The sequence below is a fragment of the Papaver somniferum genome, chromosome 1 (assembly GCF_003573695.1).
Source record: "Papaver somniferum cultivar HN1 chromosome 1, ASM357369v1, whole genome shotgun sequence".
Classification (NCBI taxonomy): Eukaryota; Viridiplantae; Streptophyta; class Magnoliopsida; order Ranunculales; family Papaveraceae; genus Papaver; species Papaver somniferum.
The window spans coordinates 206,589,278-206,616,063 of NC_039358.1; the positions used below are offsets into that span (position 1 = coordinate 206,589,278).

The 26,786-nt window shown below is 39.0% G+C and overlaps 1 long non-coding RNA gene across 3 annotated transcripts; it reads left to right on the forward strand.

Moving 5' to 3' along the window:
• The first annotated feature begins 21,126 nt into the window (after nt 1–21,126).
• Nucleotides 21,127–25,381, forward strand: LOC113313980. 3 transcript variants are annotated; one of them, XR_003342192.1, is made up of 7 exons: nt 21,127–21,620; nt 21,945–21,998; nt 22,562–22,746; nt 22,978–23,119; nt 23,390–23,531; nt 23,716–23,812; nt 24,919–25,381. It is a non-coding gene; the product is annotated as an uncharacterized LOC113313980 (long non-coding RNA). The 3 variants fall into 3 exon arrangements; XR_003342189.1 differs by lacking the exon at nt 22,978–23,119 and adding an exon at nt 24,459–24,664; XR_003342187.1 differs by lacking the exon at nt 22,978–23,119.
• Nucleotides 25,382–26,786: the final 1,405 nt, after the last annotated feature.

Here is a 26,786-nt window from a genome sequence, read left to right on the forward strand (position 1 = left end):
GATTATGGCTACCTTGTATTGGCGCCTGATCATGGTATAGTGGTGCCTTTAGCGCACGCCAGTGGCATTATGTCATGGATGGCATAGTTCGTGCATGCCAGTGGCATGGTGGAGTGGCTGGCATAGTTTGTGCATGCTGGCGGCACGATGGTGTAAGTGGCGCCTGGCGTAGCCATGGCCACTGAAATTTTGGCACGTTGGTGTTAGACTCAAACGTGGTGTGGCAACATCGGTTTTAAGGCCACATTGATCCCCATGCTCTGTGGAACATTGTTTGGCTCGGTTGACGTGGCAACTTTGCCTAAATTAGGGTTTGGCACGTCGAAACCCTAATTAGCATATATGGCATGTAGTATGCGGTAGGTGGACGCGACGTGGCATTTTATACAAACGATGCCAGAGTCATGCCGAAGGAGCCATAGACAGGCCACCATATAGAAACGGCCACAGGAACAAATATTTCCACGAGTGGCCATGGTGTGGCGCTTTTTTTAGGGTTTCCTAAATCCGTACGGCTTGAGGCATATTGCGGGCCCGAGGTGACATAGTTTTGGGCCATGATTATAAATTAGGGTTTCATCCACCGCCACTAGAGCATGGACGCGCCTAGGGCTCAGGCTAGCCAAATTGAAGTCCGTTGTGAAGCTGGTCACGCACGGAGAGTGGGTTGGCAAGTTTTGGCATGCTATCGTGGTAAATGGCGCATTTGGCATGTGCACTTGGCATGGTTGTTTGGCGTGTGCGATTGGCATGCTTTTGGTATGTGCGTCTGACATGTATGTTTTTGGCATGTTTGGTATGTCGTTAGTATGCTGGCATGGTTTTGGGAAGCCAACTTAGTATGGCGACCTCTTGACACAATTTCCACCTCTTTTAAGACTGTGGCAGGTTTAGAGCAACCTTATTGGTCAATGAAAGTAGGGATCTGGCCAAGCATGGGCGTGGCTACCTTTTTGGTGCGCGTGGCAGTTTTAATGCGACATGATTGGTCGATGGGGAATAGGGCCGGCAAGTATGGGACCAGCCACAACTCGTGGGAGTGTGGCAGGTTTAAGGCGACCTGATTGGCCTACAAAAGAGCACGGCCGGTTAGGTAACATGAGGCGTGGCCAAGTGGCGCCGGCTGGCCTGTGGTGTGGCCACGCTTCCTCTCATTGCTGGTCCTTCTTCTCGGCTCCGCTACTATTTGTTTTCTGATTTTGGGTAGGACTCTGCACCTATTAATCCGTGGTGGATCAATTGCTTAGTTGCTTAAGTATAATTTCGACTAACGGGGTCTAATATACTGCGCAGGGCGCAAAAACCCTAATTTTTCAAATTAGTCAGGTTCATGAGTTTTTTGTGAGTTATCACAAAATTAATTGGATTTTGTGTGCTGCCACAAAATTCCTTATCTACAGAGTGCAGTGTGCTTTCTGTCTGAGCGTTTTGTGCAATGGCCTTAACTTTGGTACTTGGAAATCCGTGTTACTCTGCTGCGAGTGAACAAAAATCCTTCATGCCATACGGATATTAAGGGTTCTGCCGGGGAACATAGCACAGGAAAAGTACTCAGTGAATCTTATATTAATAAGTAATATAGGCAGGTCGCCGAAATTTACAGAACATATGGGATGGTTGCTATATGCGCGAGTCTGGATAAATTTCATGTAAATATATTGAACGACTCAATAAATATGCTAGTGGAGAGGTTAACAGTCATGGATGCGTTTCCTTACAGAGTTACGTCACATCAGATGCAAGGTTTTACAATTTTAACCCTAAGATAAAAACCACCATCAACATTAAGTCCCATGCTTATCTCGGAACAGTGGCGTTGTTGCAGGGTAAGCATGAGATGGTGACAGACAAGGATAAAATCAAAACGGCAAGTCATGAAGAGATTGTCAGGAAGATTTGGCTAACCTTTGTCAGGAGGCATGAATAATCTGTGATCCTTGCATTGGCGGCTTTGCATAAATTCGGCTTGGACATGGGGTGTTGGAATCAGCGCTGCAACTTTGGCTACTGATCGGCAGAGGTGGCACTGCAACTTGGTCCGCGGAACGGGCGCTGGCTGGCTAGGAAAGGTGGATGGCGCAGCTCTGGCTGGCTAGGTCACTGGCGCTGCTGGTTACGGAAAGGTGAATGGCGCTGCTTCGTCTGGCTAGGTCAATGGTTCTGTTTTGGCTATCTAGGTCAGTGGCGTTGCTGGCTACGGAAAGGTGAATGGCGTTGCTGGCTACGGAAAGGTGAATGGCGCTGCTGGTTAGGGCGTGGACTGTTGGCGCTGGCTTGGCCTCGGACTGATGGCGCGGGCTCGGGCGCTGGCTGGAACACGGACTGTTGGCGCTAGCTTGGACGCGGCCTGTTGGCGCCATGGAGCTTTGCCAGCGCGGGTCCGGTTGCCTCTTTTCGTGTATCGCCCAAAACAAGAAACTTTCCTCCATTCGAACTCCAAAAGGTGCTATGCCTATAAAAGGCGTCGCCTATCCTCTGTACCTCGTATTATTGGCTTTGTTTCCACGTCTTGGTGCTAGCGGTGGAGTGGTAGTAGTAAAGTAGGCGAGCATATTCCAGGTACGTATCTTCGTGTTTCCTCTTTTTGTTTTGCTCTTCTGTTGTTGGTGTAAACCCTAGCCATAGGCATGTCCGCCATAAATTCGTAAAATACTTCAATGTGAATAATTCCTCTTTGTTAGTAGTATCGTAATAATATCAGCCACCATGTTAATGGTAACGAAGCCAATTGCTCATGCAAAGTAGATATGCACAAACGGGTAGCTGCCGTTTAAACCTTTTCCACAAAAACCTAGCTTTAGGGTTTCCTTTTTTTTTTTGAACGCAATTATTTCTGTTTTCCCGTGGGATAAAGTTGCGGCGGATGCCAGTCCCCACTCCTTCGGATACCACTCCTCTGGCTGTGTGCCACTTTTGGCCGTGTATGCTGCGGCTTGCAACCAAATAAATTGGCCTGTGACCAAGATAAATTCCCCGCCATTGATAAAATAATCTTTATGCACCCTTTTTCTTAGTAGTAACTTTTCTTCATTTTGCTCCATTGTAGTTACTTCGGAAGTGAAAGCAGCATAAGGGAATTTTGTTAGGATGTCACCTGAGAACAGTCCCTCCGCTATGTTGAAAAACGTTAACAAATCCAAACCAAATATGGATGATAAATTCTTTACAAGGTTTGCCACGGTCAAGAAAAACCATCCCAAATATGTGGCTATCCTTCTAACCGGTTCAGAAAATGAAGGAGATGTCCAATCGGTTCGGTCAGGGGGCGTAATGCGGTTTTTTCTTCAGAAAAAAGAGTATCGTGCTTCTCCCATTGACTCCAGGGTTTGTCAAAGTCCATTTCGCTCTTTCGATAAATGGATGAAATTCATGATAAGTCAAGACTGTGTAAGGGACAATCTGACCAGGGCGCAAATCATCAATGCGGTCATGGCTTCTGCAACACTTCAAATTAAGAAGGATATCGCGGGCTTGGTCACTTTTATCTCTAGATGGTGTCCGGATACTCACATGGCCATATGCAGGTGGGGTGAAATGACCATTTCTTTAGAGAGTGTAGCTATCCTGCTGAACCTTCCAATAACAGGGAATCTTGACATTACCTTGTCCGGTGGAGAAGAAGAAATGCGCACCATTCTTGTCCAAAGTCAGCAGAATTCGTCCGGAAGGATTGCGAGACGAAGTGATTCTATAGCTGGTGGATTGATAGACACATTTTTGTGTCTAATTTGTCCTCAATGTCCGTATTGTTGGAACTCTATTTTTGTACTAATATTGTGTTTTTATGTATTTTTAGGAAATAAACAATTTTGGAAAAATTAGCTCGAAAAGTTGCCCGAGGCAACCTTGAAGGACAATTATTATTCGGACTCTCACTATTGGTTAAGGGGAACCTCAGTTGGACACCTGCTATTCGCACCCCAGTTCAGGATAGGGGGACACCTTTCCTTCTTCTCAAATTCAAATAAACTTTTTGGCGGGAAAATATTTTTACTCTCTGGAAGATTTTCAATCAACAAAATGAAGGTGTTATAGGGAGATTAAATCGCTGAAAATTTGTGGTATTGTTCCTGGGACATTTAGAAATCTATTGCGAGTGTTGTGGTCGATTTTTAAATTTGGCTAGAATTGGCTAGGGAAGCCACGAACTGGAAACAGGGGAGAACGTGCAGAGAAGAATTATTCACGGGATTTCTTGTGTTTGCGTATGGCTGAGATGATCTGGGAGAGTTATAACTATTGTTTGATGCGTATAAAGTCTAAAAAAAGGAAGAATCAGAGCTGGAAACGCGTGGAGAAAGAAAATATCTCAAAATATTCTCTCTTCATTGCCCGAGTAAAGAAGAGTTATTTGGAGTTATTGTGAGGGATTTCAGCGTGCATGTGAGTATATAAAGGCTCCTTGGGTCGACTACCAGGGTTGTCGAGAGTTGGGAGAAGAGAGGAGAGCGCATGAAGCAGAAATCACGAGTTGAGTTTCTGCTGCTGCTGCCATTGATGAAGGCCAAGAACACGAAGAACGGACTTGCATAGACAGTCGTTCTCCAACAAAGTTTATGACGCAGAGTAGTGGGTCGTAGTTTGGGTCTTGCAACAGCATAACATTTGTATCGTTCTTCTTGTAACAGTTGAACAGCGCCTTTGCAATAGTTATTTCTGTTGCAATTTTTCTGCTCAATTGTTTTACTCCCTTTAATCAACTTTTGAGCTTTATACATGTATTTTGAGATTATGATTAATATGAGGAGCTAAACCCCAACACTGGGGCGACGGAGGAAGCCTTAATTCATCCATGTGGTAATTTTATTTAATTCTTTATTTACTTTTTGCACCAATTTTAATTGAATTAAGATTTTAATTAATTATTTGTGATTTCATTTGATGGTTTATGCTTAGTCCTAGGGATTTTTGATATGCCATGCTTAAGAAATACAAGTAATATTTTATAAAATCTACTTTGGCAAAGAATAGAGTTAATATTCATTTTGTTTTGAATTATAATTTCCTAGAATTAATTTCTGAACCATTTAAGAAATGAATTGGCCGAATCCTAAGCCCCAGTTTCTCGCACCAGTGTTAATATTTTTTGTATATATTTTTATTTTTAAATCTTTACAAGTCCGAGCAACGAATTCTTATTTAACGCAATCTTAACACTACAACAAAATGGCGCCGCCGACGCACACTTGTATATAGATTTATTTTTATTTTTTTTAGGTTTATTTTTTTTTATTATTTGTTCCTTTTTACTTTGTCTTTTTTTCTTTGATTTACAGGTTCGAAGTGGAGCACTAAGGACTTGGAGAGGAAAAAGCTTAAAGCGAAAAGCGAAAAGAGAAGAAAAAAGGACAATTTTAGGATTTAATTTTTAATTTTTAATTTTTTTTAGAGTGTGTGAGGAAAACTGTAATTTTAATTTTTTTTTATTTATTTTTGACTTTGGACTTTAAACAATTGGACTTTATTTTTTTTTAACCCTACGGAAGGGTATTATTAAAAAAAAAATTATATAAACTGTGTGCAGGGAAGGACGACGATTACTATATCGTCTCGGCCCCTCGGGTTCGTACATGACATAGGAGTCGTGGCCCGAGTCGACTTCAACGGTTCATCCCCCATCTGGTACGGGAGGTAAGTCCATCGAAACACTCGCGAATCTCCTGTAAGCGAGTTACTGTATTCCTTAAGGTGATTCATTGATTGAGGACGAATTTGGACTGTTTTTAAATTCCTAGTAAAGGGCAAGGCCTGGCCAATACAAGATAAGGGTTTGGATTTCATCACCGCTCCCTTCTTGCCCGCCTTAGGAAAACGAAACCTAACGCGAACCCAAGCTTAAAATTTGGAATAGAACGAGACCGATAGGGTAACGAGCTTAATAGGAAACTCATTCAAAAAATATTGGTTGCTCTTTAAGCACACTCCAAAGTTCATGATGGTTTCTGTGAGTTGAATGCGTGACTGCGCCGCCTTGTGATAGCGGTAAGGCCTTGGGTATCAAAGCTCCACTGAGCTTACCTCGCCTCAATTCAACTTACTTTGACTCGGATTGATTCCAGAGGGGTTTGCTCAAATTGCAACGAATTCCCTTTCGAAAGATAGAAGCTGGTCTAGAAACAATCTAAGTGGAACCATCATGCTTTTTGTTTGCTAGAAATCTTTAGGTTTGTTTTGGTGGAGTCGAGTCGACCTTGTTTGTGGTTGTGTAGAATTACCGTGCAATTAAGAATGTCGAACTGGTATGATAGAAGCCAATACAATGAGTATCGATCTGAATTTGAATATGGACATCATCATTTTTATGACCATGGTGGGAATGGTAGTTGGGAACGCCAACCTTTTCAAGGTTATGGTTCATACCATGGTGAGCCCAATTACTATCCACACATGTATCAGTCTTACGAGCAAGAAGATTATAGTACTAGTTCTTCGTCTCTAGAGGATACAATCAAACTATTGAAAAGTAGTCCTTTTTATGATCCTTCTGATAATTCCTCTTTACTAGAGTCAACACATAAGTTAGCCGAGTCGACGCGTAAGTTAGCTGATATGAATAGTATAATTATAGACGAAAGAACTACAATAATGAGTGAACCTTCTTTAGAAGACCACCTCAAGCGGATAGCTGAGACGAACGAAAGAATTGTTCGAAATTACTTTAATTGCCAATATAGTGTATCCAATAATACCCTTGAGAATGAAGATAGTTATTTACACAATCAAGAGAACGAGGTTATAATTGGTAACACTACTTATTTAGATAAGGTTCAATCATCTTCGTACTATTATGAATATGAGGATAGTAGTGATGAAGAATTTGAAATATGTAGGCATAGTGATCAGGAATCTAGTAATCCAATTGAGCTTTATAGTGATTATATTATTTCTACTTCAAATCCAAATAATTTTTATGATTATTCACCTATTCAAGAGGATGAGGATTTGATTAGGAATACCACCGTTTTAGACGATGTAGTATTTCCTTTTGATTACGAAGCCGATAGTGGTTTAGAGGAACGGGTTTATTCTGAAAATGCTGTTTTAGAGTCTAGCGACTTAGAAACAATAATCTTAGATGAAGAAGATATACCCGCAGAGATGAGTAAAGATGCACTACCTGATAATAAATTAGAAGAATCAATTGACCATTTTCAAGAATCTAATGATCCAGAAATTAGGGAGATTGTAACTAGTCTATCTAGAGACACTGAAAACTCTAAGTTTGGGGGTGATTATCACCTTCATAGTGCCTTACCTTTAACTCTCAGAAAGTTCCTTCACTTAGGACTTGATATCTCTGACTCGACAATTTTACAAGATTACCTTCATACTCGTTTTCCCGAACCTAATGATGTCCAAGAAGAAGTTCAGTCTTTAGAAACCCATCCTCTGGTTGATGTGGTTTGCCCAGGCTATGATCCCCAGATTGACTTTGTTTTCCCACCAAATAGTTTTCTTCCAACTGTGGGAACGTTTATATTCCAAATGTGTCGAATATTAAGTTGTGAGACTAAACCTAAATGCCTTAGGAAATTAGAATCGACACATTTGCTTAAGAATGACCACTATTCTCACTGTGGTCAATTATGTAAGTCATATCTGATTGACTTAGAGGATCCGAAATTATTTAGGTTATTACTTTGTGCTTCTAAGATCATATTTGAGTTTTTCCAGACTCTAGGACCTAATAATTTGGATCCAACCTATGAAGAAACGCAGCCAATGAAAATATTCTATTTAGACCCTTTCATAGAACCTGAACCTGAACCACAATTAGAAATAGTTATCAGGAAACTAGGTAAGGGCATGCTAGTGTTGTTCATTTCGTTGGTTCACTGCAGTTTCCTTTTGTCAGCTCTTTTTGGTTTTAAAGACCCACAGTTATTCCGGCTACTGTTATACGGTTCGAGTTGACTAAACCTTTCCTACGTCTGGCTGAAGACTTTAAACTTAGCACTTCTTGGGAGGTAACCCAATCTCATGCAACACGGTAATATCCTTCCTTAACTCTTTTTGCTTCAAATGGTAACAGTTTCTCCTTGTTCATGCTTTTAGTTTCATCTTTAGAACATTGAGGACAATGTTAGATTTAAGTTTGGGGGTATGGGAGAACATTTTAGTCGCATCTTTGAAACTTCTAGCGTCACATAGTACCCGGTTAGCTAAGTTTACATACTGTTTCTCACCGAAATGATAGAAATTGGAATGCTAGAGATAACAACCTATTGAGACATTAGAGAAAAAAACATTGAGATCCTTGAAATTCAGGAGAGAACTTGTTCCTTTTAGAGGGTAACCGTGATGGACCTAACCATCCATGATGGAAAGGCAAGTAGGTCAGAAGGAAATGCCAGAAAGACAGAGCAACCTCACAATGTAGTCTTAGTTACTGGATTACGGCTCTCTCTCAGTAGAAACTTATCATCATCAACAAGCGGAGTGACAGCAAAATTTATGAAAAAGTTGAAGACGTTTAAGGTTTAGAAGCAACAATAGAAAAGAATAATTTAAAAATCAAAGTTGAAGACTTAGTTACAAGAAGTACAAGAGCAAATGATATAAGTTGTTGAAGTTCATGATATCAAGACATCACAAGTTGTGAAGATCCAAGTTCTAAAGTCCTTCTCTCATGGCCATGTAAATTTTTGTCTTGTAAAAAAAAAAATGAAAAAAAAAAAAAAAAAGAAACATCATTACGTTCTTTTTGTTCAATAAGGCCATAGGGAAGACGAAATTTATAAGTCAAGCAAGAAATCAAAGAGAAGAGTTAATTGTCAAGGTTCTATGAGGTTCGAGAGTTTATCATCAACAGTTGAAGACCGAAGAAGACGTTATTTCTACTGAGCACTGTGAGAGATTCGAAGAAAGATGTATTTTGGTTGCTTTGTTAGTCTGCTTTCAATCTGGCACAAGATCTTTCTAGCACTGGTTTAACTCATCACACGTAATTAGTCCAGCTGTGTAGCAGATGTCCCTCTCATATTTATCTCTCTCCTAATCTTATCCAGCTGTAAAGCAGCGGACGCATCTTACAATGTTTATCTAGCTGTGCAGCGGATATCTCTTTATCTAGAAGTCATGCGGATGTGTCTCCCCTTTTCTTCAGTCAGCTTTAGAGCTGACACCTTTAATTTCTCTGGCATTCTAGTTACTTGGAGATAGGTTGAGAATATGTATGTCCTCATATCTCTTTGGATACTTTTGACCAATTAGAAGTCATGGTTTTTGTGGGTACACCTCTGTTAAACCCACTCGAGATTAACTCGGTTTTATTTTTTAGTTTTGCTCGAGGACTAGCAAATAATAAGTTTGGGGGTATTTGATAGACACATTTTTGTGTCTAATTTGTCCTCAATGTCCGTATTGTTGGAACTCTATTTTTGTACTAATATTGTGTTTTTATGTATTTTTAGGAAATAAACAATTTTGGAAAAATCAGCTCGAAAAGTTGCCCGAGGCAACCTTGAAGGACAATTATTATTAGGACTCTCACTATTGGTTAAGGGGAACCTCAGTTGGACACCTGCTATTCGCACCCCAGTTCAGGATAGGGGGACACCCTTCCTTCTTCTCAAATTCAAATAAACTTTTTGGAGGGAAAATATTTTTACTCTCTGGAAGATTTTCAATCAACAAAATGAAGGTGTTATAGGGAGATTAAATCGCTGAAAATTTGTGGTACTGTTCCTGGGACATTTAGAAATCTATTGCGAGTGTTGTGGTCGATTAAATTTGGCTAGAATTGGCTAGGGAAGCCACGAACTGGAAACAGGGGAGAACGTGCAGAGAAGAATTATTCACGGGATTTCTTGTGTTTGCGTATGGCTGAGATGATCTGGGAGAGTTATAACTATTGTTTGATGCGTATAAAGTCTAAAAAAAGGAAGAATCAGAGCTGGAAACGCGTGGAGAAAGAAAATATCTCAAAATATTCTCTCTTCACTGCCCGAGTAAAGAAGAATTATTTGGAGTTATTGTGAGGGATTTCAGCGTGCATGTGAGTATATAAAGGATCCTTGGGTCGACTACCAAGGTTGTCGAGAGTTGGGAGAAGAGAGGAGAGCGCATGAAGCAGAAATCACGAGTTGAGTTTCTGCTGCTGCTGCCATTGATGAAGGCCAAGAACACGAAGAACGGACTTGCATAGACAGTCGTTCTCCAACAAAGTTTACGACGCAGAGTAGTGGGTCGTAGTTTGGGTCTTGCAACAGCATAACATTTGTATCGTTCTTCTTGTAACAGTTGAACAGCGCCTTTGCAACAGTTATTTCTGTTGCAATTTTTCTGCTCAATTGTTTTACTCCCTTTAATCAACTTTTGAGCTTTATACAGGTATTTTGAGATAATGATTAATATGAGGAGCTAAACCCCAACACTGGGGCGATGGAGGAAGCCTTAATTCATCCATGTGGTAATTTTATTTAATTCTTTATTTACTTTTTGCACCAATTTTAATTGAATTAAGATTTTAATTAATTATTTGTGATTTCATTTGATGGTTTATGCTTAGTCCTAGGGATTTTTGATATGCCATGCTTAAGAAATACAAGTAATATTTTATAAAATCTACTTTGGCAAAGAATAGAGTTAATATTCATTTTGTTTTGAATTATAATTGCCTAGAATTAATTTCTGAACCATTTAAGAAATGAATTGGCCGAATCCTAAGCCCCAGTTTCTCGCACCAGTGTTAATATTTTTTGTATATATTTTTATTTTTAAATCTTTACAAGTCCGAGCAACGAACTTTTACTACCACTTTCAAAATTATAACATGGATGTCTGAATGGTTCCCGGATGAATCAGAGTCGGATCAAGTGAACAATACGCTTCATGTTGCGGCATTTTTGGCTCTGTCGCTATCCAGAGATATTTTTGATGATGGCTCCGGCAAGAAGGAGATAAGACAGGAGCTCATCAAACTGGCGGAAGGTGCGGAATGTGTTGTTCTCCCCATTGGTGGCTTGTTTCTTGGATCTCTGTACACCCATCTGGATCACTTGGCTGCATACATGTATGCTTCTAATGGTTATATGAAAGTAGACTCGTATGTACACGTTTCCTTTCTCCAAACGTGGCTGTGGGAGCATTTCAAAAATTATGCTCCCAAGTCGCTGACCTCATTTCCTGCCTCCTATGGCGGCTCCAGGATACTCTGCTGGTTGAACAAGCGCCAAAAATCTGGCTCAAAGCACATCGACTTCCTCGACAATGCGTATGCAGTTAACTTTCGTCCTTGGGCTCCGGTCCATGCATCCATAGTTCAACCGAACACTTTTGCCTCTGCCCCAAACATGACTTTGCTTTCTGCTGAAAAGAATATGATCATTGGAGAAATTGTATTCGTGCGGAGATGTATACCCGGACATGTGGCGTCTTTTTCATAGGATCCTATGAGGCGGTTCCTTATAATATTGACAGGGTCGCCCGACATATGGGCTTTGACCAAGGAGTCCCATTTCTTCGTCAGTCGGTGGCTCCAGAAGAATTGTTGTCAGCTGCTTTTGATGCCAGTGTTCTTGCGCCAGGTAAAATCCTCCATTTCCCGTTCTCGGAACGAAGCCCATCAACGACCTCCAAATACAACGTGTTCTGGCAGGATGAATTTCTTTCCATTCATGGATTCGTGAATGACGTGGTGAAAGATCTTCTCCTGCGGTTTTAGCGAAACATCTATTGTTGAGGGAGCCTTCCTCGATCAAACGAAAGTCCTCTAGCCGGGTTGCAGACAGTCCACAAGAGAGAGAGCAAAGGTCAAAAAATTGTGTGGGTGGCTTTCGGTCAGATTCGGCGGCTCTTGTGACCTTCAGTTCTTCCAACATACGGGTATGTATCACCTTCTTGATGACTTAGCTGAGTTGCATAAATCTTTTGTTCCGCTACTGAACGTCTTTCCTCGTCGTTTACTCAGGGTCTCAACAGTGTGAACGCCTTTGCCAAACTTACGCGTAGCCAGAAGACTGCGCCTCTTGAGGAAGAGGGTGGTGACACTGAGTCTCCCCATGGTGAAAGAGAATCCGAAAAGAAAAAAATCTCGGAGTCCAGTGATGATGAGGATAGCTCTTCTGAAATCAGCGCCGAGTCTTCCTCCAGTGGGTCCGCAGATGAGTCGGTGAGTCTTCCATGAATTTTATTCTCCTTCTTTTTCTCCACCACCTACTTAGAATAAATAATCAATCGGTGACGTTATAGGATGAAACCACTTCTGGAGATAGGCTTGAGACGGTGACTCGCTACAGTGAAGATATGGCTTCGTCTCCGATGGTAAAATCCATACCAGCTGGTAATCCAGATATGGAGATTGACCATCATGAAGATGTTGCTGCGTCTCAAATGGTGAAAACCACTCCCACAACTGCTGGTGCGATTGTCGTCAAGGAGCCTTTTCCGGTCATGGGCTCTGTTGCAGGCGTCATTTTTCCTCCCCCTTTCTTGGTTCCTTTCCAAGATCACGTGTTGGTTGGAGGTTTCAGTATGCCAGCCAAGTATACGGCACTGTATACCAAGATATGGGAAAGGTACGGGCATATTGCCACAACCAAAAAGATCACTAACCGGTTTGCACTGGTTAAGCGTGTGGAAGCAACCTTATCTTCGATCCACGACATGTGCAATGTGACTGGACATACCGCTTCTGAAGATGTAATCTCAAGCTGGAAGTTTCACCGGGATATGTGTGTAAACTTCGAGTTTAACGCCTCCTGGTTCTGCGAGGGTTTTTCCGAGATCCAAAGGTTGCAGGCTGAAGCGGTCGAAGGTCCCTCTGCAGATGCGATAAACCAACAGGAAGTAGAAATCAAAAGGTTGTCTCAATAGTTGAAGCTGAAACAGGCGGCTCTTCAAAGCGCGAAGGATGCTTTCTCTGAGAGGAACAAACCATTGCTGAATAATTTCCCTTGAATATTTTCTGTCTTCTGAACTTCCTTTGCTTAGGTTTTTTTTTTTGAAAGGAAAATGAAGCGCCTAGTTCATGGTTTGATTTTCTGGTTTTTTGGATTGATAGATGATTGTTTCATACAAGAGTTTTTGGATTATTTTGGAATAATGGCCCTTTGATCAATCGATATGTCAAAATCTGAATTGCGAATGTAAGTAGCAAAATCATTCGGGAAAATTATGAAACCGTGAATGTTGCATGAGAAAAGGAAAGATATGAAATCTTGGGATAATTGGGTTATCGGCTTCCATTGTAAATGTGAAAACCCAAACAATAGATCGTGTAAACATTGTCTGACAAAACTTACTCACTTTAGGGTCTTTCACCAAAACTGAATCTTCAGGGAGTAAATTCGAGTCTTTATGTGACGCCCTCCTTGCCGCGAGAAGTCCCCAGTTATTCTTTATTGTTTGTGGAACATCTTTATGTCGATCCACGGTAAGGCAGAGAATCTCTAGTCCCAGACGCAATTCTCCTGAATTCATCTTTTCTTGGACGATGCGCTTCAAAGCATTGCATTCACTGGTATGATGATGGAATTAAGAGTCGAATTTGCAACCGAGAGATTAACCTCCCACTGTGGCCGCCAATTGTTTGTGGGTGAAAAATGTTTCTGCCGATTTTGGTAATTTTGGGTGTGTTGATGAGAAACGAATCTAAACCCTAAAAAATACACTGCACGTGAGTACTTTTGATTCGAGAGATCAATTTGTACAATCCTGGCCTAAACCAAGAAATGGCCGTTCCAAGCTTGCTTCGGTCAGAAAGTGAAGGAGAAGGGTTGGTCTTAGGGAGGGAAGCGAAGAGAGTGTTGAGACCAGAATGGTTAAGTCTGAAGATGTGGCTTGTTTTATGACTTGTATCAGAAAGCGAAACTGGCTTCCAGAGTTGCGGCATGGATGGCATAGTTCGTGCATGCCAGTGGCGTGGTGGAGTGGCTGGCAAAATTTGTGCATGCCAGCGGCACGATGGTATAAGTGGCGCCTGGCGTAGCCATGTCCACTGAAATTTTGGCACGTTGATGTTACACTCAAACGTGGTGTGGCAACATCGGTTTTAATGGCCACATTGATCCCATGCTCTGTGGAACATTGTTTGGCTCGGTTAGCGTGGCAACTTTGCCTAAATTAGGGTTTGGCACGTCGAAACCCTAATTAGCATATATGGCATGTAATATGCGGTATGGGGCCGCGACATGGCATTTTATACAAACAATGCCAGAGTCATGCCGGAGGAGCCATAGGCAGGCCACCATATAGAAACGTCCACAAGAACAAATATTTTCACGAGTGGCCATGGTGTGGCGCCTTTTTTAGGGTTTCCTAAATCCGTACGGCTTGCGGCATGTTGCGGGCTCGAGGTGACATCGTTTTGGGCCATGACTAGAAATTAGGGTTTCATCCACCTCCACTAGAGCATGGTCGCGCCTAGGGATCAGGCTATACAAATTAAAGTCCGTTGTGAAGCTGGTCATGCACGGAGAGTGGGTTGGCAAGTTTTGGCATGCTATCGCGGTAAGTGGCGCGTTTGGCATGTGCGATTGGCATGCCTGTTTGGCGTGTGCGATTGGCATGCCTTTGGCATGTGCGCCTGGCATGTTTGGTATGCCGTTAGTATGTTGGCATGGTTTTGGGAAGCCAACTTAGTATGGCGACCTCTTGAAACAATTTCCACCTCTTTTAAGGATGTGGCAGGTTTAGAGCAACCTGATTGGTCAATGAAAGTAGGGAGCCGGCCAAGCATGGGCTTGGCTACCCTTTTGGTGCGCGTGGCAAGTTTAATGCGACCTGATTGGTCGATGGGGAATAGGGCAGGCAAGTATGGGCCCAGCCAAAACTCGTGGGAGTGTGACAGGTTTAAGGCGACCTGATTGGCCGATAAAGGAGTTGGTCTGGTTAGGTAACATGGGGCGTGGCCAAGTGGCGCCGGCTGGCCTGTGGTGTGGCCACGCTTCCTCTCATTGTTTCTCCTTCTCTGTAGCTCCGCTACTCTTTGTTTTCTGATTTTGGGCAGAACTCTGCACCTATTAATCCGCAGTGGATCAATTGCTTAGTTGCTTAAGCGTAATTTCGACCAACGGGGTCTAATATACTGCGGGCGCAAAAACCCTAATTTTGAAAATTAGTCAGGTTCATGAGCTTTTTGTGAGTTATCAAAAAATTAATTGGATTTTGTGTGCTGCCACAAAATTCCTTATTTACAGAGTGCAGTATGCTTTATGTCTGAGCGTTTTGTGCAATGGCCTTAACTTTGGTACTTGGAAATCCGTTCTACTCTGCTGCGAGTGAACATAAATCCGTCATGCCATACCGATATTAAGGGTTCTTTCGGGGAACATAGCACAGGAAAAGTACTCAGTGAATCTTATATTAATAAGTAATATAGACAGGGCGCTAAAATTTACAGAACATCTGGGATGGTTGCTACATGCACCGGTATGGATAAATTTCATGTAAATATACTGAACGACTCAATAAATATGCCAGTGGAGAGGTTAACACTCATGGATGTGTTTCCTTACAGAGTGACGTCACATCAGATGTAAGGTTTTACAATTTTAACCCTTAGCTAAAAACCACCATCAACAGGAAGATAAAGTCATTTCATGTGTTATAAAGAAATTAATGTTGCTGATTGAATAAAAGGGCATAAGGTGATATGAGATTGTTAAATAGATGGGTTATGGTGTTTGATTAATGAGGAATTTTGGTTTTGTTATCGATTTGAAAAAGCTGATGAATTAAAAGGTAGGTGTGTTATGAAATTGAATATGGTGTTGTCATAAAGATCAGGTATATTACTGTCGTTGCATTTGATGAAAATTCAGGTGGATAATGGTGAAGAGTTAAAAGAAAACAAAAATTGAAGATTTTCTTGAGTTATAGAAAGTATTGGTGGTGATGTTGTTGCTTTTGGGTGAGATAAGTTGTAGTTGGATATGGAGTCGGTGGCTGAGTTTAAGGGTGAAGGCTTCAGTCAGAATTGGTTAAGCTGAAAAACTGGTGGTATACAATTGGAGTGGTTGTGTTATAAGGATGAGATTGGTTGATGTTTAGAATGTATGAGGTGAAGTTAATGACTGAATTGATAGATGGATGTGCAGGAAATGAATGTTTTGTAGAGAAGTTATGAATATGGCATGATATTTAGGACGAAATTTAGCCAGATACAGACATAACTCGGCCATATTTATGTTCCGGCGATTCGACTCAGTGAATAAGACTAGTCAGCGGGATCAGACCAGCTGACTAGGTGACTGACTCGCTTCCCTTGTCGTTACTTGGTGCAGATGACCGGCGGTAGCTTTTAGGTGCTCCAAAGAAGTTCTTCAGTGACAGATTTCGGCGATGACGTCATCAATTCGGCGACCAATTTTGGACAAAAAATTCAGTGCTTATTTGTCACACATAGGCTTGGCGGACTAATTTGGATTGGACTTTGGAAGACTTGACCGTAGTATTGGAAGGTGGAGAATGATAAAAGTTATAAAAAGGTATCATATCTTTGTTATCTATACTACTTGTTTTCTAGGATTTAGAATATGAAAGCTTTTATTTTTCTTCTTGTTATGAACTCCATTAGCGTGACTAGCTAGTTTCTTTTTATTGGTGAAAAATTAGTTGGATTTTACAATACATGAAAGTTTCTTTCTTTAATAAATTAGTCTTATTGTCTCATATTTATCGTTCATGGTTCACTAATAATATAGCTACATGATTGACGTATTGCAAGTAACATAACTATGGTTATAGCTTGTAGTGATACATCCTTGTAATCATTTGCGAACCATGACCTTTGTTAAATTGAATTAGTGCGTTTTGCACCACTTGCCTTGATTAGCCTAATTTCTTGAATCTTGATCCGTTTGGGGAACTAAACTTGATTATTGATTTTACACGTTAGGTTGTTCTCTAAGATAAAATTCATATTTGCATCGTTTTATGTAAGAGTGATGAAATCAAGAAATTTACGAGATATTTTCGCGATCAATTATAATTATTAAGACAAGAATATGTTAGTGAATGAAAACGAAATCCTTGACCAATACTTTTACTTGTTTGATTTGCCTGTTTACTTTTTCTTGTTTGCGTTTTAAATTGGGTTAGTTTAGTTTATAGAAATCAGAAAATTCCCCTTGTTTATATAAGAAATCGAAACATATTAACAACCTTGACCTTTATGTGGGATTATCCTTTCTTACCCTTGCTTCATAATATATCTTGAGTAGTTTGAAAGTAATATTAATTTTGACGTGCTATGACACACATCACCTATCTTTAGATCTCGAATCTATAAACAGATCTGAAATAGTTAATTCTCAAACAAACTAAAGTGACCTTATATTAGAAGAGAATGACCACAAATTAAACAAGTTTGATCTATCAAGGATAACTACACCATTATTCAATCAATATCAATAATCGAAAACTAAAATAACAATACGATTTAGTTTCTCACCGATGGTACTACTAAAAGTTTCTTGATCTCAACAAAGACTTTAAATGAAGGCCGCGGGGATGTAACCAATCTTCATTTCTTGCCAACAAAGACTTTAAACGAAATCACATCCTATCTAATCTTCTCTAGATGACCATGCAGACTTTTTGTTAAATGTCTTTGTTGCTCCTTTTAAACCCATCTGTTCATCTCCTCACTACTTTACGCATGGCATCATCTTTGAGTTTTTGTAGATATCTCCCTCAGGTGGGTGGGTTTGATCCCGTGCTCCGCCAGTCATTTTCTAATACCATGAAGGACTATCTCGGAGGTGCTCCACGTGTCTATTAGATATTTTTTCCTTGCATTCTTAGCTGGATAGAATCTTGCCTTTGAGCATTTCAGTATCTGATTATACAAAGAATCTAGGGGATAACACCGCACTAACTACCACATGATAAGGTTAATGATATATGATTCTGACAAAAGATAAATTTTTATGCTGGTTGAGTTAATGTCCATTAACCGCGAGGGATTTCTTTAATCATATTTTTCTCCTCACTATTATTTTAATTTATAACTAATGTGAGACATTTCATACACCTAGATAGCGAGAGACAAGCAGTTTTATAATACTACCGGCAAGTATACATTTGGGATTCACGAGCAGTGTTTTGCAACCAACCCGACCACCTGGTTTTGTAATATTAATAGCAGTCTAGCACCAAATATCTTGATTCAATTTTAAGACAAATACATAGGTTTTAGCTTTGCATAACTCAGCAAATTCAGTATCACATTTACATCCATGACGGTAGTTCACATACAAATCGTTTTTCTTTCTCTCCTTATGTTCCTCTGCAACATTATCTTTTAACATAAACAATTATCTCATTCCCATAGTCGTTATCTTCATCCATTAGTAGTTATCTTCATCTTATCTATTGAATTTTCTCACCCAACTTTTCATTTTCTGCCCGAATTTTAATTTAGTTTAAGATCGGGTAGAATTATCTATGTAATATATATTTAATTTTAATTTAGTTTAAAATCCGGGTAAGATTATCTATGTAATGTATACTTAAAATTTTGTGTAAGATCCGGGTAGAATTATCTATGTAATATATACTTTAATAAAACAAATTGCATTATAGCAATTGATATTGTAGTATATTTTTATTTCTGATAGCGTATGGCAAGTTTGTGCCATTACGATTTCTCATACCTCCTGGAGGGCGTTCGATTTTGTTCAATCTTTCTTACAACCATCTACAGACGTGATGAACAAAGATTACAGAATTCAATGTTGAATTTGGGCATATGACTTCTTTTGTGGAAGCATCATATCTTCTCGGAGCGTATCCAACGAAATGGATATAAACCATCAGAAGATTTCAATTCCCTTGTTAGTTTAGACATATTTGGTCCAGAGTTTTGTTTTCGATTTTCTTCGGTTCAAAATTATTGTACTAATCATGTATTTCAATTCATGGATATAATTGAATATTATGCAATTATATTTTATTAATCAATGAAGTTTGGAGCTTGCATGCTCCTCTTTCCTTCTATTTTTTTTATATCCATGACAAAGAAAAAAAAAACGCTAAACCGTTCAAGCATCATCTCTAGACTTGATACTGTTCAAAGGAAGTTTTTCTGGAAGAAAAAAGGTACTGCAAGAGGTTACTATCCTAAGAATTGGGACACTGTGACTAAACCCATTGAACTAGGAGGTTTAAACATAAGAAAAACAGAGCACCTCAATACTGCACTCCTAGCTAAGTTAGCCCGGAGGATGTTGCAAGAGGTTGATGCTCTATGGGTGCAAATTCTTAGGCATAAGTATTTTTTAAACAAAACTAGTCATAAAAACCCAAGGTGACCAAACTTGTGGTACAAAAACCCCACTCAAATATTGGTATATATTAAAACTCCATCTTAAACAAAACTGATACAAAAACCCCAAATTTTTAAAAATTGATACAAAAACCCCAAATTTCAAAATTGGTTTCATCAAATTTTATGATGAAACCAAAATTTGGTTTCATCAAATTCTTTGGGGTTTCATCAACCGCGAATTACTTTTGTTTTGTTGGGGGTTTTTGTGTTACTTTTGTTTTGATGAGTTTTTTGTGGATGGATAGTGACACCTTTGGGGTTATAACTCGCGGACCGTTTTTTAAACTCTAATCCTCTTCATGTTGTAACTTCTGAGTCTGTGTCTTGGATATGGAAAGGTATCTGTAGAGGACTTGATCTGGTTAGAAAACATTATTGCTGGGAAGTTGAGATGGAAAATCTATTGAAATTTGGAAAGATAAATGATTACCAAATATGAATTCTTTTCTTGATGCTTGTTTAGCTTCTAGTAATATGAAAACTTTTAACCAATTGATTGTGCAGGATTCTGGTGAGTGGAATGTACCAATCTTAAATGCACTCTTTGACAATGACACTATTTCTGATATTTGTAATATTAGAATTCCTATATCTGGTAAGGACACTCTAAGATGGTCCCAACTTACAATGGTAGGTTTAGTGTTAAATCTGCCTATAGGTGTATTGTCCATGAGCTTTATGAGGGTGAAGTTAACAATTTCCCCTGGAAATCTCCGTGGAAATTAGATGTTCCACAGAAGATAAAACACTTTCTTTGGAAGTGTATGAATGAATGTGTTTCTGTGAGAAGTAAACTTGCTAGGTATGTTAGCTCCATTAGTAATGTCTGTCCTTTTTGTGAACATGATGATGAAACTATTAATCATCTCTTCATAGATTGTGAAGTAACAAAAAGATTGTGGTTTGCTCTTGATGCTAACATTGCATGAAGCATCTTAAACGCTAATCTGCAGGAATGGATTAAAAGTTGGTTTCAGAACACTAATGGAACTGGAGGAGGACAGGAAAACTATATAAAGTTTGTCAGTTATGCTATATGGAATATCTGGAAACTTAGGTGTTCAATTGTGTTTGACAATGCAACAGTTCAGACATTGAAATTTGTAGCTCAAGTGAATAAAGATCTTAATGATTGGAATATTAATTCCATGAAATGTAGGAACAATATTCTACATCTCAGGCAGGATAAAAGAGTGAACCCTTGGCAATTGCCAGACAAGGGTTTTCATAAAATAAATTTTGATTCTGCCTTTTTAAAAGATAACAAACATATGGGTATATGACTAATGATGTTTTCTGATGCAGGGCAATGTGGAGGTGCGCAATTAATCGCAAGGTTAGCTCAAGATGAGGAGCAAGCGGAAGCCCTAGCAGCACTTGAAGCCATAAAGTGGGCAAAAGCTTCAGTTGTCGACAAGTTTCATTTGGTGGGAGATAGTCTCAACGTAGTTAATGCAATAGATGGTAATTTAGATAGTGTCCAATGGACGAACAATAATGTGATTCAAGATTGTAGGAATCTTTTAGCTACTTTTAGAGATTGGAAATGTTCTTTTGTGCATAGAGAATCCAATGAGGTTTCTAATAGCCTAGCAAAAAGGGCTAGAATCTCTAGGAACGATGAAAGTTGGCTTACAGACTTCCTAAGCTGGCTGAAATCTCATTTCAGAGATGAACTAAATGTAACCATTCCTTAAAGTTTTTCAATGAATTTTTTCTTTCCTACTAAAAAAAAAATGGATCATTTAGCTACCCCTTATCCACTTGTTAGTACACGACTAGTAAAATGGGTGGAGAGCGTGTAATATATTTCAGAATTGGGTGCAACCAGGCCGTAGGCATTTTCCATTTTTCTTCTTCTGTCTCTTAGCTAGGGCAACAAAGGAGAAAGATCTTTAGGATGAAAGAACACTGATTTTCATAAAAAATCATTCTAGAGGGGTTTACTTTTCTCTGGATTTCTAATATGTATTTGTTCTTAGATTCTGATTTATAGCGGAATTAGGGTTTAATTTCATAGTTCAGTCCTAGTTTGTCTTCCCTTTCTAAATTCTAAACACGCAGAGTATGAAATGAGTGTAGATACGTAAGGTTATTATCACAAATACGAAGAAACATATGGAAGGTGTTGGAAGAAGATTCAGTGATAAATGGAAGTTGTTTGGGTTGCTGTTTTTAAAGACTCAGAAGACCAAAAAGAAGAAAAGGAAGAAGAAACAAAATGGTAGTAATTTTTGGTACGGGCGGATTCGGAAAAGCTATCAATTTTTGAAATCCTTTGCTACTAATTTCATGAAATCGTGCAAGGAAGAAAAGAGTTGCCTGGTAGATCCTATCAAAGTGATTGGTAAATTATTTTTTCAAATACTGTTTTCTTATTGCTTGATTTTATTTATGTACTTATGTTAATGTCTTTTAACAATTGGGGCATACGTTGACCATAAATAAATGGCAGGTTTTGAAGGGAATTTTAGTGCTAATATTTTGAGAAATATTTGGTTCTTTCATGTGATTGGTATGGCATGTTTAGGATTTTTGTAGATGAAAGTGATTGCATCTTTGTTGTATCAATGATGATTTCCCTATCTAATTTTCTTTTTACTAAAGTTACATATTCTGAAGTCTGACTTTCTCCTGAATCCTAACTTGTATTTTCATGTTTAATTTGTAGGCTGCATCTAAGAAAGGAAGGACACATTGTGTTGCCAGAAAAGCACATGAAAGGGTAAATCAATTTATGAAGATTATTCTCTGGCAAACTTAAGAAAAGCACATGAAAGGGCACATTATTCTCTTGTAACGGCAAGATTTTTGACCGTCTGAGTTCATGTGATTCCCTATAGGTCTTTTGATGGTCAGAATTTACAACTGTCTTAATTGATAGAAAATTCTTAGTTTACTTCGCTCCTGTTAGTAAAATCCGCGTAACAGACATTTTTTTGGGCTAAAAGAGCTAGAGCACATTGATTGTTAGAAGTCGGAAAAATCATATCATTCTCAAGATCTTGACATATAATGCCAGATGCATTACATTTTCGGTTAACCCCAGTTTGTGAAGATGCATCATTATTACAAGCAGTAATGTCAAACACAAGCCAATAGACTTGTGAGAACTGATAGTTATATTGATTTATCTCGCCCTCTGTTACTGATTTTCTGATAGTATTAGACATTTGATAGAAACTCCACAACTAAGACTCTCTGATTGCTTCTTGGAATTAACTTAGAAACTAATCCCTAATTTATGTTTGCTGCATGGTAACTTTGTATTGAAACTCAAAATGGCAGCTACCTTGAGGAGGCTGGGAAACATTTGTGCGAGACAATGGCTTAAAAAAGTGTGATTTCTTAGCTTTTAGGCATGATGGGGGATACTGTTTCGTGGTAAAGATTCAGAAGACTAAAAAAAAAAGCAAGAAGAAACAAAATGGTTATCTGTATAATCAGTAGGAGCGGACTCGGAAAAGTAATAGGTAACATAGATTTCCATCTACTGTTTTCTTAGCTTGGATTTTGTTGTTTTATCTATGGAAAATCTAACAGGGGTTGCTGAACTCTTGGGCATGCATTTGGCATTTGTTTTTTTAACCGAAAGAGACCTGTATCTTAGTGATTGAAAATTTGAGACGGGAACTTGAAACAAAGATTACAGTGTTTGTAATCTGTCATTGATGATGGTTGTATGAATCCTGTTCTGTTTGCAGTTATTCTTTTGAAATCATTCACTAAGACCTTGGCATCTGACAAGAGGCACGTGATCACATTATAGAGACTCCCTTTTAAAATCTTATAAACCTGGTATCTGGAAGCACGTTTGACAAGAATGACATACAAAGAGCAATACAGGTAAAGATGAAATAATTTGACTTCCCGATGGTGCAAAAACCGAGATGGAAATCAGAACACGAATGAGGCTAGCATATGTTAGATATTGATCCACAACGTGATGACCCTACATTTGCAACTTCTTTAACATAACTTTGCTGGGCAATGCCAACTTACATGTACTTTCATGTAATTCAACCTCAATAGTGACATTGAATTTTTTTCTTGGTATTGCTTATATGAAAACGTATTATTTGCAGTATATCTGATTACATTGGCATGTACCTGCAGGGGGGCTTATATAAAGTAGCCTATTGAAATGATTGGGATTCGTAATGGAAGGTTTTTTTACTAGGGATTCGACGAGCCATTTTGATTGCTGATGCACATTAGAGATGTTGTTGGCAGTCTTATTGTGACTAATACATATCTGGTGTGATTACTTCCCTTGGTGTGGTTGATTGGTTTTCTTTCTTATAATTGGGGCATACGTTGACAAAATTTCATACTACTAGCAATAATGATTGGTTATCAATAATGATTTCTCTGTCTAATTTTCTTTTTATTAAAATTAATAGATGCGACTTTTCCTTACTTGCATTTTTCATATTTGATAGGTAGGCTGCATCTAAGAAAGGAAGGGCTGCACAGAAGGCACAAGCCCTTGACCATACTAGTGCCACACATTGTCTTGCTAGCAAAGCATATAAAAGGGTAAATCTTAAATCGTTTATTGGTTTCTTTGTATACTCACAAATTGTTCTATTTCAAAAGGCGCGCCAAAGTCTGCCTGTTGATCCAATTCATATGTTCTTGGTGACCCCCAATACTCGTAAGCTTGGTAGACCTTCTGAAGATTGGGATGTATGGATTTACTTTACTTAACATTGTTAGATTTGAAAAATGTTTAATATGGATGAATTAATGCACCTGTAAGACAAAAACTTTTCATTAAAGTAGAAATCATATTCATACCCCGAATCTGTGCTTTATTCTTTTGAATTTGTTTCCTCTCTTCAAGTTTTTGTGATGTTATAGTGTACCTGTATTAGGGTCTATGGTTTTATATCTAATTGATATACACCAAATACGAAAAACTCCAATCTTTCAAGCACTTAAAACTTGAGTGTGTTGATGGAGAAGAGAGGTAGAGAGTAATATCACAGGAATTACCATTTCAAGAGACCCTTGTTGAACGCCAAATTTTAATCTTTCAGGACATCTGTTCTGCTTTCCAACCGATAGCTTCCATTGGTGTCTACACCAGATTTCTTCAATTTTGTTTTTGTTTGCGGTGTTTGATTTATGTTTGTTTTTTAGCCAATTTTCAGAGCAGAATTATCTAAATCATTATTTACAGGACCCTTGCAAAGCGATTCTCCGTCTGTATCTCAGTAACAAAAGCGACTTTATGCTTAGTTAAGCTGGTTCTTTCTCAAATATTTGAGCACTTGTTTCTATGTCTTCATCTTTTGCTGTGTAACACCCGAAGTATCTCTGTATTGGTTCTTGCCAACTCCATGGAATTTGAACTGGTGTCATAATGTAGTTGCCAATCAATCACAGGTAGTTATTTAGTTTTCTGAACATCCTCTCGGCATATGAATCAAACGTTTTCTTGTATTCAGGGTATAATTTTCTCGCACTAGACTAGACAAATAGAGTGTCCAGGCCTTAACCATTGAAAATTAATATGTTTTTCACTCTTATCCACATATCTTGATCCATCTCTGTGCTTGTGCCTGTTTACAGTCTTATGGAAATGCTGGCAAATTCAACTGTTTGTGTTCTAATGGATACTCCATTTGCTTCAATTGCAGCTCCGATTGTGGGATGTTATAGCGAAGTTCATCCACATTTTCATTGGGAAAATTCCCATGCATCGGCTTAATATCCTGAAATTGGATGCTTATGAAGGGTGTTTGGGGCGGAGGTATTCAAAAAGCAGTATTCCGAGTGATTTTTCTACTGGCCACTTGTTAGATGGTAGAAATAAAGCTCCAAGCAGGATGTTATTGGGTTCCGCCCTCTTTGATGATGAAGGAAAAGCTCTCCACGCAGTCCCAACATTGCAGTGGTTATAGAGGGCAACACTTTTCTCAAAAGATTGTGAAATTCCGGTTTGTGAAACAATTGAACAAGACAGGCCGCGTAATATGGGTGTCTCGCTGTTGTACAAAATCTATCTAGTGGTATAATCTATTGTGGCTTGTGTAACCCTTGTCAGTCAGTTTTTTTGTATACAATATATCCATTTTTATGAATTTACAGTTGTTTTGAGTAGCTTACTTTGTATTAGGAATCCAGGGAGTCACGAAATTTGTTTAAGTTAGGCTTGTGGGGATCATCAGACTGTGCGAATTTACCCATTGATCGCCACTTCTAACTTGCTAAACTGAGGACAATGACCCTGAGATCTCCACGAACTGAATAATTCTTATATTTAGCCAAGCAAGGTGTCTCGACTCTAGTTGCTTAAGTTTATAAGTTTTGGTTTGGCTTGGTTCTGGTCAAGATTATGAAACCATAAAGATTTTATACCTCTGATATGCAATCTTGATGACACCATAAGTTCGATAAATCTTCTCTCAAACTTGATTTGTAATGTGCCGATGGCCCTGAACATTTTAAAATTTTCTTTTTGCCACCTCCATTTCTTCCGTTATTTTAAGTGTTTACGATTTTTGGCGCCGTTTTTACCCAAAAAATGGCCGTTAAAACAGTGGGATCCCACAGTATATATTCGGCTCCCATTTCTTCAGTTAACCTTTACTCTTTCTTTCCACGGCAAAAAAGCGCCATTTCTGTCTTAAACCCTAGAATTTCTCCAGACCATCGTCTTCTGTAAATCACTCCTTTGTCTAACTAGAAGGGGTTTTTTCATCTGATGGAGTACTTCAATCTTCTACCGGAGGAGATTACGTTAGACATTTTGAGCCGATTACCCACAGAAATTGTTCTTGAATGCAAACCAGTGAGCACAACTCGGAGAAATCATGTTCGTCATCCATCATGCTCCCCGGGATGCATTTACATCGTCTCAATCATCCCGCGGCTGATTCTGGTAAATTGGGTTTTATTCCTTTGACTCAAGAGTATTTTTTTCACTAGGGGTTTTGGATGACTGTTTTTCTTGTGCTATTAATAGATGTATGATCGATGACACTTCATGCTATGACGTGTGGCTGTTGAAGAAGAGAAATGATAATTATGACAATAAAGAGCAAGAGGAACATCAGTCAATGGGTTCGAGTAAAGAGTTTACGGTTTTTAACAACCATATTTTTGCCGTTACGGTGTCTTAGCTTACTATGATACCCATATCAACATTCACAACCCAGAAGCCGTAACCTCGAAAAGGATTGGAGATGTAAAAGAATATATTGCTGGAGTAATTCCTCACAAGAATACTTTAGTTTCGTTGAAAGAATTAGGGGAAGAAGATACGAGGATGATGATAGTTGATATTGAGGACACAGAAAGCTACGATCATCCTTTCAACTAGCTGTAGGAGGATGATACCCTGGGACCTGCTTATAAACTGGTAATCTTTGTTGAGATTCATTTTGAAATGGGATAGCAAGTAACCTTTTTGTGAACCTAAATGCTAATGGCATTGTCTAATATATGCAGACTACTACTGTTATTATGTCTTTATATCATCAATCCAACTTTATGAGAGTGTTCT